The 15145-nt window shown below is 42.5% G+C and overlaps 1 pseudogene; it reads right to left on the reverse strand.

The window, feature by feature from the left end:
* The window catches only part of LOC110555064 (nucleophosmin-like), a 37635-nt pseudogene extending 25320 nt beyond the window's left edge, over positions 1-12315 (reverse strand).
* Positions 12316-15145: the final 2830 nt, after the last annotated feature.

Below are 15145 nucleotides of genomic sequence, written 5' to 3' on the forward strand. Positions count from 1 at the left end.
TGATTTTGGGGTGTTTTGTGTGGATACTGGGCCTTTCACTCCACACAATAAAATAAATTAAAAGCAGTTCTGCTTTCCGTGATGCTTTGGTTGCAGATATAATTCAATCAGGATCTTTGTCACTTTACAACAGGCAACCCTTACTCTGCTCTACAGAGCTTTGTTCCCCAGCTCTCTGTCTGAGAGCTAAAAAAAAAAAAAAAAAAAAAAAATCACCTTTCTATCCATATTTTCACCAGCATTCTTGTCCTAATCACTTAAACTTTAAAATTCTTCACAATTTTCCGGCAGTTCTAGTCTTTTTTAGTCCTTATGAGAATTGTACTTAACCCTCCATTCTAAGCAATATACATTTCTTTTCTTTCTTTCTTTCTTTTTTTCCTTTTCTTTCCATCACCAAATTCTTCTAGCATCTACTCTTGGCCAAGTTCTGATGCTGCCTTCAGATTCTCATGTATTTGCTATAGCAACAGCTCCACTTCTTGGTACCAGTTTTCTGCCTTAGCCTATGTATGGTTATAACAGAATAATAGCACAGGCTGTGTAAACTATAAATCACACAAGTTTACTAGTATTTCTCACTGTTCTGGAAGTCCAAGGGTCAGGGGTTCACATGTGGTGAAGGCCTTATTGCTGTGTTATATTACGAGCAAGGAAGAAGAGCACATAAAGAACAGGGACACACATACACTACACATACTTGAATTATGTATGTGCACATTTGTGTCTGGGGTTACATGTGTTTGTATGTGCATGCAGAAGTTTGAGTGATGCATGGGGAATCAGGAAAAACTGTCTCTGGTAAGAGAATAGAGTCTCTGGCTCATGTAGAGGTCCTTAGTCTTTTTAATGAAAAAAAAAAAATATAAAAATGGACTAAAACTGGCAATTTTATTAGTGTATAAAAAAAGCAACCCAGGGAAAGCAAATCTATAAACTCCAGCAGTTGTGCAGAGGAGACATTTAATCTAGGGTGGAGATCGGACACATAGTGGATGAACAGCACATGATGGGAAAAAGGATATGCAGGTCTGGCAAGCACCTGAAAGGAAGAGAAAGAAAAGAGAGGAAGGAAAAGTACTTTTCTGATTCAGATCTTGGAAGGCAAGCAGACTCAGCTGAACCTGACAGTGGCTCAGAGGAAGTGTACTGCATTCTGGGAAGGAAAAATACTGTATCTCATTAAAGTAAAACAGCATTCCTTCTGTCTATTCCTTCTGTCTCTTTGGTTTGACTAAACTGAGCCTCCCTCAGTAGGGGTGGTCTCTTGGCCAGTTGACTGACTGCTCCACCTGAAGTATTAGGTCTCTACAGAGGCCAGAGATTCCGTCCTTTTACCAGAAAGTCTTTATTGTTACTCTAACAAGAGGAAGGCCTTGGGTGTGATTTCTTAGGTGTAGTCCATCTTTTTTTTTTTTTTTTTTTTTTTTTTTTTTTTTTTTTTTTTTTTTTTTTGAGGCAGAGTCTCTCATCGGCCTGGAAATTGTCAACCAAGCTAGGCTGGCAGGCCTAGCCTGCCAGGGATCTGTCTGTCTTCATCTCCACAGAAATGGATGGGTGTGTGCCACTATACCTGGTATATTTACAGAAGCTCTGGGGGTTGACGTCAGGTCCTCGTACTTGCAAGAGCAGCACTTTATTGGCTGAGTCATTTCCTGCGAATATATATGTAAACAACAAACTGGGATATCTTCAAACCTTAGCACTATTTATTTTTTAATTTTCAAAATAGTGAGCCTAAAATAATCAATTCGGGATAGATGTAGTTTGGAGTGGCATGCTTTGCACTCCATCACTCATATTTTTAGGTGTTGTTTCCTGAGCCCTATCACGTGAAAGTGGCCTTAAGGGAATGAAGCTGTGGAGTATAGGTACGGGGAACAATCTGCAAGAAGGACTCATCTTCGGGCTCAGCGTTGCTTACTAGGAAGGCTACCTCTAAAATAACTTGTTCCCATTGATGCCTTGTCAGTGTACCCACAGGCCTGCTCTCTTCCCATGTTTAAACTCTACATAGATCAGGAGAGAGAAATTGAAAATCCTTTTTTTTGGGGGGGGGCTCTTTTTTTTTTTAAACAAGAAGACAATGAGCACTTTATACGTAAGGTCTTTCAGATGATCTAAAAACAGAGGGCAGAAGCGTTTTCCCAGCTTATGACACTCCTCATCCTCTATTGCTGGAGAAGCAAAGGGAGAAACTTGGGAAGGGATGGAGCACAGTGGGCCGCAAGGAGCCTGCGTAGCTACTTGGTCTGACGTACTTAGGAGAGGGTCTTAGGACAGAGAGGTAAAAGCAAAATTTAAGTGATTACTCTTAAGGATACCCAGAATAAAAAACAAATCAGTACACAGACATGTTCCATGTGGTTTTAAAGACTTTATTTCCATGAGTGTAGTAGGTCATGTGTGCACAGCTGCCCTTGGAGGCCAGAAGAGGCTCTCAGATCTCTTGGACCTGGAGTGCTTGTTTACTGCCCAGTGTGGGTGCTGGGAACTGAACTCCAGTCTTCTGGGAGAGATGCCAGTGCTCTTAATCTCTGAATCATTTCTGCAGCACCAGTAAATGTTTCTTTGAGCCCAATTGTAATGTAGCAACATAGGATGATTTCCATATGTACGATGTCAGTCTCTGATTGATTTTGGATAACCGAAAACGGCTTCAGGTTTAAGTAAGACTTTACCATATATTTTAAACACTTAGATATTAATAATATTAGTGATAGATGCACATTAGCAAATATTAATTGATTTTATAGAAGGATGTGTGAATCTGCCAGATTTTAGAGGAATGTATGGTGTAAAAGAAGCTATTTTTAGTGTTTAAATTGAGTCACTGCTATATTGCAATATTTCAAAGGTCCCTTGTGGGAGATTTGCCTATATTCTGGAACTCCACTTTATTGAAAATAAAACCCTTGCTGTTATAAAAGTTGAATATTTTCAGGAAGCAAAAAGCATTTTCAAATATAAATGGTTCAAGGAACATTGGGTCTCTTATTGCTCGGATCAATGGGAATACAGCTAAATGGTTTTAAAAGAAAAGGCCTAATGCAACCGAGAAGATGATCTTTCCTCCCTTTGTGCAGTCAGCTTGAATGATGAACAGCTGCGCAGAAGAGGCTAGCTGCTCCATGTTGACTTTATTTACACATTCGGTTGTTAAATATAAGGAGTTGTAAAGTATAAGGAGGAAACTCATTGCCATTTAAATTTTCCACTCTATGCCTTACAGGTTTCTCAGAGTTGGAAACAAATGAGTATTTTTGCATTTTAATAAGAGGGAGAATAAAACAATTTCACAGCAATTAAAACCTGATCCAGGGTAAAATTAATTTCCAACAGTCTCAGGACTCCATGTCACCAACTTTTAAATAGGCAATTGTAACAGAAAATCACATTCTTCAAAACAAAAGACTGAGCAAGGAAGGTCTGTTCTCTGATTCCTTTCTCTTTGGAGTTTGATCAAAGCAGTCAGGGTCAGGTGTGCACACCTGTTACATGAGATACATGTTGGGGTGGCGGGAGGTCATGGAAAGATATAGCGAACTAGAGCTGATAGACTGGACTGCAGCCCTGCAGACAGCTGCTCAGAAGGAAGGAAAGCAGACAAGCTCCTTTGGTGCAGGGTCAGGAATATGATCTGCTTGGGGGTGCAGCCATTTCTAAAAGAGGCTGTCATTGTTTCCCTTCTAATTATGCTGAGTGGAGGACAAGTGATACCCTGAAGAGGGACATACACAGCGACCAAAGTCATCGGGAAACACGTGTATATATCACATGTGTGATCTGCTGCTCAAGGTTGTAATTTCGCCTGACACATTTTCTTTTTTATAAAGAGTAATTTTACTTTTTTAAAATGTGTATATGTGTCTTATGTGAGTGTGAGTCCGTTGGCGTGTCCTTGGGTGCCCGAGGAGAGAGTTACAGGTGCTGTGAGCATTTCCTCTTCTGCTGAGTGCTGAATCTTCACAGCAGCTCTTAGCCACTGAGCCATCGCTCCAGCCTGCTACAACTTCTGTTTAAAAATTTAATTCCTGTAGGGCTGGGGGTGTAGTTGAGGGGTTCTTCACTTGCCTTGTTACTAGCTTGGAAAACAATAGCCACCTCTCCAAACAAACCAAATCTCTCTGAGGAAATAAAGCCGCAAACATGGAAGACTCCTGGGTAGACGCTGTCATGTTAGAGAAAACAGACTATGTAGAGATTATTGCTGCAAAGATGCCAGTTTGTAGGTTAAGAGTTTTCCATCATAGAGAGAGCGTAGCTTATTACAAGGCAATATAAGTGAGCTAGATGCACAGTTCAGGGTTGAGTGTTATTCTGGAGTTCCCTGATACCAGTCTCAGCGTGGGGATGGTGAGTTAAGGTGTCTGAGACCCATAGCGGCCCGGAAAGCTGGTGGTGTTGAACGAAGTAGCTTCTTACTAAAACCACTCGCCAAGAGAGAGCTGGACAGACACAGGATTAGAGAAAGAGAGAAAGAGAGAGACAGACTGACAGAGACAGAGACACAGAGAGAGACAGAGAAACACACAGAGTCATCTCTCTCATGTTTTCTTTTAAGGGCAGCCCTCCTGTCCACAGGAACAGCATCCTCATTATGTAGAGTTTCCTAGAAGTTGTCTCCAAATACAATCGCCCTGGGAATGAAGCTTCAGTGTATGAAGTATTCGGGACACAGCCAGTCCATAGAAAGGACCTTCTTCTTCTCCTCCTCCTTCTTTCTTCAAGACAGGCTTTCTCTGTGTAATATCCCAGGCTATCCTGGAACCCTCTCTGTAGGCCAGGCTGGCCTTGGACTCACAGAGATCTGCCTGCCTCTGCCTCCCAAGTGCTGGGATTAAAGGCATGTGGCACCATGCCCAGCTAAGTCATTCTTCATGAAACTAAATTTGAACAGGCTTATAAGTGTTAAAAATTTCAACTTAAAAGAAGGACATAAAAGCCACCTAAACAAAGGAATGTATCTCACCCAGGGTGGTCACAATGTGAAGATACACGGTGTAAAAGCAAGCGTGGCTTGTACACAGTGAGTTGAAATTGTCCAGCAACTTCTTGGAAAACATTATTTTCAATTTCATTAAATGTAAGTAAAGATAATGATTTATAAGCACAGCCACACATATTTTATCAGCATTACCAAGGGCTTAGGCAATGAGGTGTCTTAAGCTATCTAAGTTTAGTGGTCCATAAATCCATCGGCTGCTGGCATGCCAGGGAGTGTAAAGAATTACAGGCTGGCGTGCATTCCTAATGTGACTCAGCCCTGTGCCTGGCGCTTGCCGAGCACTCTCAAGTGAATTAATGAAGATTTTTTTTGTGGTCTGCATACCTTTAAACGCCCGCTCAGGGTTGTTCCTTGTAGCTCAGCAAAGAGTAGATACTCAGAAAGTAAATACCCAGAAAGAAGTAAAGGTAAAAGCATCGACAAACAGGAAAACAGAAGGAAGCCGTGTGAGCTCAGATTTTGGACCAGCCGCTTCTGAGTTTGAATGTTAGATGCTGAATCTAATCCTCCCTGACCAGTTATCGTGAGAAAATAAAAATGAAAAAGAAAATGAACCACACTTGTGTTCTGCAACCTTACAAAGTGGGGATAGCGTTTGCCACACAAGGTTTCATTAACTAGGCCGCTATCAATAGAATGTAGGTATTACTGTGTTTATATTTAATAGTCCCATGTAGCCTTTCAGGTCTACAGATAGACGCGGACCTTTGTTCATTTAGTTTCTCTTTTTCTCTCTTTGAGCTCTAAGGCTGTTCAGGTGGGAGAGCAACGCAAGGGTAGGTAGGAACCGTCAGACCTGCTGGTCAATTTCTCTCCAGCAGGGGGCGGCATGCACTAGGGAGACAGCTCAGCAGGAGCACGTGGCAGCAGAGAGCTGGTGAGGGTGACAAGGGTTGGGTGTCCGGGTACTAGAGGACTCTCCCGGGGGGCGAGAGCTGCTGAGGCTGACAAGGGCGGGGTGGCAGGGTACTAGAGGACTCTGAGAGGGGCTAGAGCCGGCCTTAAACGTCTTGAGAAGCACACGTTGGGCTGGATTCCACGTTGAATCGCACAGCAGAACCTACTCCGGTTCTGGACTATGAAAATGACAGTTCATAGGCGACACGTGTAAGGTGTGGTCTCGGGGCAGTGTCTTGCACATTAGTACGTCATTAAGGGAGGAAATCACCCTAGAGCCAGCTGCCTACACTGGTTCTACAACCTTAACTCTGGAGAGCACCACGGGAGCTTTGAGCAGCCACATTAGTGGATTCCGGCTCAGATTTCAAGTTGAGACCAAGGAAGCTGCCTTTTCCCTTGCTCTTCTGTTCTTTCTTTTAAATAAAAGACCTGCTTTTATTCTACATGTAGGGGTGCTTGCGTGTATGTATGTGTTCCAGGTTTGTACCTGATCCCCAAGGAGGCAAAACCAAAACAAAACAAATAAACCAACCAAAAAACAAAGAAACAAGCATATCAAAACAGCCTCCCAACAGTTGTGTACTCACACGTGGGTGCTGGGAACCAACTTAGTTCATCTGCAAAAGCGACACGTCTCTTAGCTGCGGAGCCATCTCTCCAGCCCCTTGTCCTTTTTAACAGACACGCCTGCAGTTCTTCTTTAAGAGATCTCACTACAAGGTGAGAGAAGCCTAAATCCAGACAGCTCAAAGCTCATAGTGGCTCCAGGGAGGCTCTTTGTGTGCTCAGGGACGAGGGCAGGAAAATAGCCATGTCAACATTTTCCTGAGCTTAAAAACTGGAAAGCATCTAAATAGCCCTCACTTGATGGACAGCCAATTGAAAGCATAACATATTCACTTAATAGAATTCTGTGCAACAATTAAAGAGACGAAGGCAGATGTTCTATTTGCATTTTCTAAGGCTTAGTGTTCTGTTGTGGAAAAGTCACTAAGACATGCAGCCTAGGGAAAGCAAGTTACAGAACAAGCCGGCCATGATTTAGTAAACACTCGGAGAGCAATAGCACCTACTTCTAACGGGTAGATGTAAGTATGTACATGTGGTATAAAGGGCTTGGAAGGATTCATATGTGATAACAGTGTTCATTCCAAGCGGAGCAAGGAAACAGTGATTGAGACACTCTTGTAATATTTTATGTGTTCACAGAGAAAATACATCTTTTTATTACCTGTATACTGAAAAATGCGAAAAGACCCAGCTTAACACCCCCCCCCCCCCCATTTATAGGGGAAGAAAATGTTTGACAAGAGTCTCAGACCCAGTGGAGGCGCTCTTGGCCCTGATCAGGTATTTTATAAGAAGCTGCAGGAGCATTGGCCCTCTCTTCAGCACTAGGAAGGAAGCACACGCTGGGCTAGGCAGGACTCTTCTGTGTAGCTTGATTAATCTTGAGCTTGTCGGTTTAGGTGTGAATGCTCAGCTCCCCTGCAACAATCAAACAGGAAGGGGATAGATAGCTTTCACAATACTCATTATTGTACTCTAACCACGTGGGCTGCAGCAGTTTGACCGGCATAGCCACGGAATTCCCTCTAAGAGGAGAAGCTGTCAGGGAAACCAAATGATAATTAGAAACACACTCTGTCACTTGCTGCGAGGAATCAGTCTATCAAATTAGTGCAAGTCTTGTAGGCACAATTTCTCAAAGGACATGATTGGAGAGTGTTCTTGAGTAGAGGATGGGAAGGAGAGAATTTACATAAAGAAAAATGGGTCACAGCGTCTGGTTAAACTAGATGGGGGCATCTATCTCACAATCAGGAGTCCACCTGCCCAAGGGGACCAGAGTCCCCTCTGGCTCAGGCTCCTGGGGACCGCCTGAATGGGTCATCGTTCTGCTCTGTGGAGGCTTTTTTTGCATCCTCCTTTTGTGTGTTTTGATGACTGCCTCATTCTCTTCTTTTGTTCAAATACTAGATGTGTTAATAAATCCAGTTAAATGGTCTGGGACTTATTTTTTCCCGGCATTCATTTATGTCACTCTTACAATCCAACGCTTATTGCCGTCTCAGGGTCTCTACAATAGGTTCTTTTTTTTTTCTCATCAGTTTTTTTCCCCCCACTTGGATTCTTTGCTCTTTAGACTGTCACAGTTTAAGGATGAACTTTTGAAAAGGGCTCCTTCTGAGCATCCAACCTATGAAAGCCTGTTCACTTTATTTTATTCATTATCTAGTCATTTTATTTTATCCTGTGCTTCTTAGTCTCTTAGTATCTGGTCTTCACTATTTTCTTTTTCTTTAATTTTTGTTTGTATTTTCTCACGAGGATATAGACTCTAAGGAAACAGGAACCATGTGGATTTTCTTTCTATGGCCAGCACCTAGAGCAGGCTTTGTTGCTTGAGAGATTCCACAAGCAACAGCAAATGCACACAGAAGTGAATTTGCTCAAGAAAGACCCAGAGCCCATGCCTCACGTTATACAGTTACAACCATTGTTCTTGGAGCGAGGTGACAAGACTCTATTGCTGATGATAACACACCTCGATTGCAGGGCACAGAGAAATCATACCGGAACTGCACTGAAAGTTTCCTCTATGCTGGAGATCTTGCATAGTGGCAGAGGCTGCTGCAGGCAGCTGGGGAGAAAAAGTTATCAATGATCTTTCTCAACTTTAGACTTTGCATGCTTGCTTCAGCACTAACTTGCTAGGCAAGAAGTTTTATCTCACTGTCATAAAAGTGGCACAACTATTATCAGGAAAACCAACTGATTTTTGATTGTTTGAGTGTCCCTCCACAGAAGCCAGGGAATTTATAGCCAGTGTAGGGCTTCTGGTTGAAGTCCCATGGCTGAGGAGGTCATAGGCACCAGGGATGAACCTACCACATTGTTTTTCTAAACTGATGTGCTGTATACCAGCAAATATTTATGCATGTACCCAGAGGCCAGAGCTATCCTCAGCCTTTACTAATGAGGCTTCTGTGTACAGTAATGCAGAGGCTTATGGTTGATCCAAGTACTGAAAACAAGAGACTGTTGAGCAGTCGGCCTTAAGTGTCACACCCCTACGGCCCCCTCCAAGACTCGGGGAACATTGTAGAAGAAGGCATGGCAGAAGAGGTAGGAAGAATGTGAGAGCTGGGCATCGGGGACAAGGCTTATTAACACTATCTTGTGGGCATGACATGGCCATGGCATTTATGAACTCTTAGAAGCTGCAGTTGCATATGGTCTACACAAAACTAAGCCAGCAAACATGCAGTCAGAGATCAGGGAGGGACCCACGAGGCCCGTCATCACCCAGGGGGCGCTACCAGAAGCCTCAGTCTGCTGAGAGAGAAGAAGGCTTAATGAGGCAGCCACGGCTGAGTTACTCATGCTACCGTGAATAACTCTGCACCGATGGCTCTCAGGTCAGCCTTGCCTAAGCCCAGGGTGCGTCACAAAGCAAAAGCAAAACCAAAAAGACAGAAGAGTTAGATGGTGATGTGGTGGGAGGAGTGGGTGGTTTGTTGAGGATGGGGTGGGGAGAAGAGAGGGCAGAGTGTGACCAGAATATATTATATACGTGTATGAAATTGTCAAAAATACATTAATAAAAAATGAAGTAAACTTGGCCAAGAGTTGCTGCTTCTCAGTGGGTGACAGCTGACCCAGCACAGGGGAGGAGTGTGGACACCTGCAAGTTTGTATGGGTGTCCTACATGGCTGCTCTCCTGAGACAGAGTCTCCTTGAGCAGTGGAAAAGGATGTCTCAGAATACCCATATGCCACACAAGTGATCTAGAGGCAAGTTATAAATTACAGCAAGCATATACTTTAAACAAGATGGAGTTTCTTGCATGAAAGATAATATGTGAGTCAAGAGGAATGGTCCACAGAGCCAGAGCTAAGACTCCAGTATTCTCAAGACACTTGCATTTGATCAGATTTCAGTCTTTCTCTCGATTCAGAAGTTACCCCTCCCCTTATCACCAGGCACTCACCTGTCATTGGTTAAGGACAGACCTTGGAAGGAAGAAATCAGACCTCTGTCTAATGACAAATGAAATTGAAATTGTGTGTATGCTGCCCAGAAGAAGGATTGCCGATAAGGGAACACCCATAAGGTATGGGATGATTACAAATATTGATTTATTTTATCTTTCACCAGGCCCTCTGCAATATGATCTCAGACTTAAAAAGTTCCCATTAATATTATTCCCCTCAAGGAAATAAAAATATGAATAGAAATGGTAAAAGTATGCAATTAATAAAAGGCACTCTTCCTCTCTGGTATTAAGTCTATTTATTTTGTATTGATTTTTGAAATGCAAAAGTCTGTGCATTAGAATATAGAATCGTTCTTAATTCTAAAGTCACAGAATCTGTAAGTGTCTGTGAGGAAAGTAGACAAAGAAAATTATGAAGGAAGAACAGTGGAGCCATATATGGTCTTGGTAGCATGCAAAGATTAATTCTATTTTGGAGTTGATGTGCAATGAAGATCTTAAGGATCAACTTTTGTTAAGTCATAATAGTTTAGATAAGCTTCATTTACAAAGGCATAGATTAATATATAGGTGTGTTAAAAGTATGTTTTCCTTCGTAACAACTATCATCAGATGAGGGAAATATTTTGCTTTCAAGTGTGTTATGCTTGTGATGTTTTATGGAAAAATTCTGAATAATTCCAAAGATGTAATATGCATTGTTATCTATGACAGAATTAGGGGGATATTATATTTTTAGGTATATTGGTCATTTATTTTCATTCTGTGTTGCAAAGGATTTATGATTCATGAATAAAAATCATGACTATATACTGTACTTGAGTATTGTTAAGACAGAAACCAATTTTTATGTGACATGCTCTTCCTACTATCCATTTTTCAGCAAAGATCATTAGGCTCCTTCCTTTGGATGCTTACATCTATTTGCATTTTGAAAGAAAGTTCGCAGAGGACACCGTCACTATTTTATAGTTTGACAAAGTAAGTCTTTCTAACTGGGTATGCACTGACAAAGGACACGCTCTGTGTCCATGAGAATAAATCCGGAACATCGCTAACAGAAAGGCCCTCATAGTTTTTTCTAGGACACATTTTTTTCTTCTGAAATTCATATTTTATCAGCTATTCTCCCTAATTCTTCAAGTATCTTGGCAGAAGTCCAAGATAATACTAACATGTATATTTTAAGATGTGAAAAAAAAAACCAATTAGCTAAAAAACATGCAGGTATTAATTAGGCTAAAGGGAGGGAAGATTATACTCAATACAATTTATCCCATTTTCTTTATTGTGGAATAAAGCCCAAACACTTGGCTGCTCTTCTCAATTTTTGGGATTTATGAGACATTAGGCAGAGGGCCCTATTAGGGAAGAAACTTTATTTTCATTTACCTATCGTAGTGATATGACATTTATTATAATTCAGTCCTGCTAGGGTAGCTTATAAGATCTGAAGCCTAAGTGCTGTGCATAATCTCCTTCCAAGTGTTTTAATTGACATTCTGCTATAATGAACCCCACAGACCATTACCTGGCTAATTGCTTGAGTTACAGTGCTTATACAATGCCATTCTTTGTCCTTGGTCTTTGGGGGTATTAAATAGCACGGCTGTCCTGAAGAGGAAGAGATGCTGTTTTTCATGTGATGCATTAGCCTCTTGGTAGCTTTTCAGGGACAGGCTCCCTTCTGTTCTTCTCTGGGCTGATACCAAATCTGATACTTATCAGGTATTTGCTAATTTGAGATTCTCAACTCCTTTCCGGAGAGCCCTTGACCTCCTGAAGGCTTCTGAAGCCAGTGCACAAGCATAGTTTTCTGTGAGTTGACTTTGAGGTCCTGGAACAGGCCCCAGGTGAAGTGACAAAAGAAGGTTGTGGAGTATTAATTTCCAGCACCAAGTGAGACGAGGCAGGACTTCCCGGGCGAATACCTTAATTGCTTAGAATTAGAAAAGGCGCAGAGCCAGCTCATCCAGTTCCTGCTCCTTGTTTTTAACACGTCACTCAGATTTGGAGGGTGAGAATGAATGCCGGGTTCATGAGACAGGCGGTGACCCAGGCTCAGGGGCCATTGCGAACCCACGTTCATGGGACTGGAGGGACGGCTCAGTGGATAAAAGCACTGACTGCTCTCCAGAATACCGGTGTTAGATTCCAGAGCCACACGGCAGCTCAGAACTATCTGCAACACCCTCACACAGACATACACGCAGGTAAAACATTACTGCACATAAAATAAAAACAAGTAAATTGTTTAAAAGAGAATCCATATTCACTGCGGGGTCTTACAACTGCCAGTCATGGAGTCCAGAAGTGGAGTAGAGCAAGAGAAGCAAACGGGAGGATGACTGTGTCAGGACAGTGCAGAGGATGGCGGGGAGGGTCTTCCACGATTTTCACCGACATGATGGCGACACAGGGACAGGCAGATGGATAGCTTTATGAGTTGCAGTGACTATTACAGGCTTCTAAGGAGCGTTTTGAGACCAGGAGACAGGAAGATGACTCTGCTGCTTACAGGCCTAGAGAAGCTTCTCGCTCACGTGCCTTTACATGCCTCCTCCCATCCGAGTAAACGGCCCTGAAGTGGCCACCAGGGTCCAATGGGTAACGAAGGAGCTGATAGAGTTTGGGATATCTATTATATCCTTTTACATATTATGCACAATCACATACTTTATTGCCAGTTTTAAACTTTTGACTTCCTTAATGTTTATGTTTCTGAGGACTAGAATAGTTTTAAATCACCCTGGACTTAAAAACCAAAACTGAAGGTATGTGTTTATCTCTCTGTGTGTGCCTGTTTTTGCTCTCTTTCCCCTCCTCTTTTTAGGAAATAGAAGCTTGGTAACTGGAATTTGTAGAACAAAGCATTAATTGCGTAGTTACACTTCGCATTTGAGTTACACACACATGGGCCAGTGGTAAGTGTAAGAAAGAAATCAACACAGGTCTTCCAACACTCAAAAGCTAGGCTAGCAAGATACTAGTGGTCAAAGTTCCAACCCTATATATCACCATGTCCCAGCACCATCTTCTGCTTCAAGGACAAACCTAACAAGAAAGCGTGTTCATTTTCTAACTTCTGCATCCTCAGAGGTCCCCGTTAGCAAACCTTTCCCGTAGTGTCCCAGTGAGGACCACTGCACAACAGGCATTCTGTTGGGTGTCCAGGAAGGGAAGCTGTTTGCTCAGACACAGCCAGACTCACTTTAATGAGTGTTCAACTATTTCTGATCAAAGACACAGAAGAGATTCGCTGAAATCAACTTCATACAGAGACTTTCTCATGGGAGTTTTCTCTTAATATGCCAAAACTCAGTTATAACAACAAACAAAACAAAAAACCAAAAAACCCAACATAATGGATGTTAAATTTAGGTGCGGAGTAACAACTTTGATAGGTTACTAACTGATCCTTGGATCAATTGATGGGCAAACAAAGGAACAAAGCAGCCGGCTTGTTCTCATTCTGTCACTTTGTCTTCAAAATCAGTGAGCTTCGTATTTTACAACAGCAGAAAGTCTACAGAAGAAGCAGGAAGAACAAAGAGTTCCCACATGCCCTCAGCCGTCGCCCTTAGTTCTTAGAACCAGGGAGTTATCTGCCGGGAACTTTTACTTCATTTTCATTATCCACGTGTACAATCACAAGTTCGTACTGTCCCTTTCCCCAACCTTTTGTTTGCTGAACAAATGGAAAATGAAACTGCTATGTCAGCCACGGCCAGAATCACTGTGTGTGAAAACTTATGAAATCAAGTAATAATAATTTTGTTCTTTCTTTTTTAAGGTTTTCCTTTTGAAAAGTTATTTATTTATTCATATTTCAGTTTTGGAGATATGGGACCAGGACTTATCTTTCTGCCTAAATTTCTTCCACATTTTTATCCCTGTCCCTTCAGTACAGGTGACTTCATTTCTCCGTCAGTTACCTCTTGGTCCTAGCTTGGCAGCCTTTTCTCCACACAGTCCTAGTTTGTGTGTCTTGACTGCCACGTATCATTTATGTTCTGGTCCAGAACTCTTACTTTGATTCAAAGCCGGGGAGGAAGAGAAGAGGAGGCGCTGGAAAACAGCAGCCCACACAGAGGGAAAGAATTGTCAGCATCTGCAGCTGGGTTCTGTGATGTTACACTCTGAACCAAAGGCAATCTCTCCCCATCTGACGAAGAATGCTGAGAATACGCTTCCATTTTACTGCACGCTCGTAAGGCACAAGAAGCATTTAACTTGGGAGAATGTAATGTTACATTCAATGTGCTTAATAAACCTATAATGGATTCATTTATTTAGACAGTGGAAGAAACAGGCTCCCACTGGACAATAGAAATTATAGGGCTTTTGCCGCCTCTGTCAGCACAAAGGGATGTGCCGTGCCTGTCAGAGATGATTACAATCACACTGCAATTGCGCTTAAAAAATAAATCAGGAAACAGAAATCTGTGCTGACAGTCTTTCCTCTTCCTTTTGAGACATCATGCGCTTGAGAATAAAGTCGAGATCTGGGACCCAAAAGACCCTGTACTAAAAGAATTGAGGCAAGAGGAAACAGCCTATCAGAAACTGATATAAGAGAATATTTTAAAAGAGCCGAACACCATAGCCAAACTTTTGGCAGAGTGCATGGAATTTTATGAAAGAACAGGGAGATAGAAATACCTGGAGGGAATAGGAGCTCCGAAAGGAGACCAACAGAGTCAAAAACAACCTGGGTCCTGGGGACTCTGAAGAGACTGATACACCAACCAAGGACCATGCATGGAGAGGACCTAAAACTCCTGCTCAGATGTAGCCCATAGACTCAGTCTCCAAGTGGGTACCTAGTAAGGGGAACAGGGACTGTCTCTGACAGGAGCTCAGTGGCTGGCTCTCTGATCACCTCCTCCTGGGGGGGGGGGGCGCAGCCTTGCCAGGCCACAGAGGATGACAATGCAGCCAGTCCTGATAAAACCTGATAGGCTAGGGTCAGATGGAAGGGGAGGAGGACCTCCCCTATCAGTGGACTAGGGGAGGGGAATAGGAGGAGAAGAGGGAGAGAGGGAGGGATTGGGAGGAAAAGAGAGAAAGGGCCACAGCTGGGATACAAAGTGAATAAATTGTAATAAATAATTAACAAAATATTTAAAAAATTGGAACCATTAAAAAAAAAAACCCAAGCACAACACCAGGAACCCCAACAAGGCAAGAGGACTGTGTGATGGCCATAGCACTTAGGAGGAGAGAGGTGAAAGTG

This window comes from Meriones unguiculatus, chromosome 2, assembly GCF_030254825.1.
Source record: "Meriones unguiculatus strain TT.TT164.6M chromosome 2, Bangor_MerUng_6.1, whole genome shotgun sequence".
In the NCBI taxonomy this organism is placed as follows: domain Eukaryota; kingdom Metazoa; phylum Chordata; class Mammalia; order Rodentia; family Muridae; genus Meriones; species Meriones unguiculatus.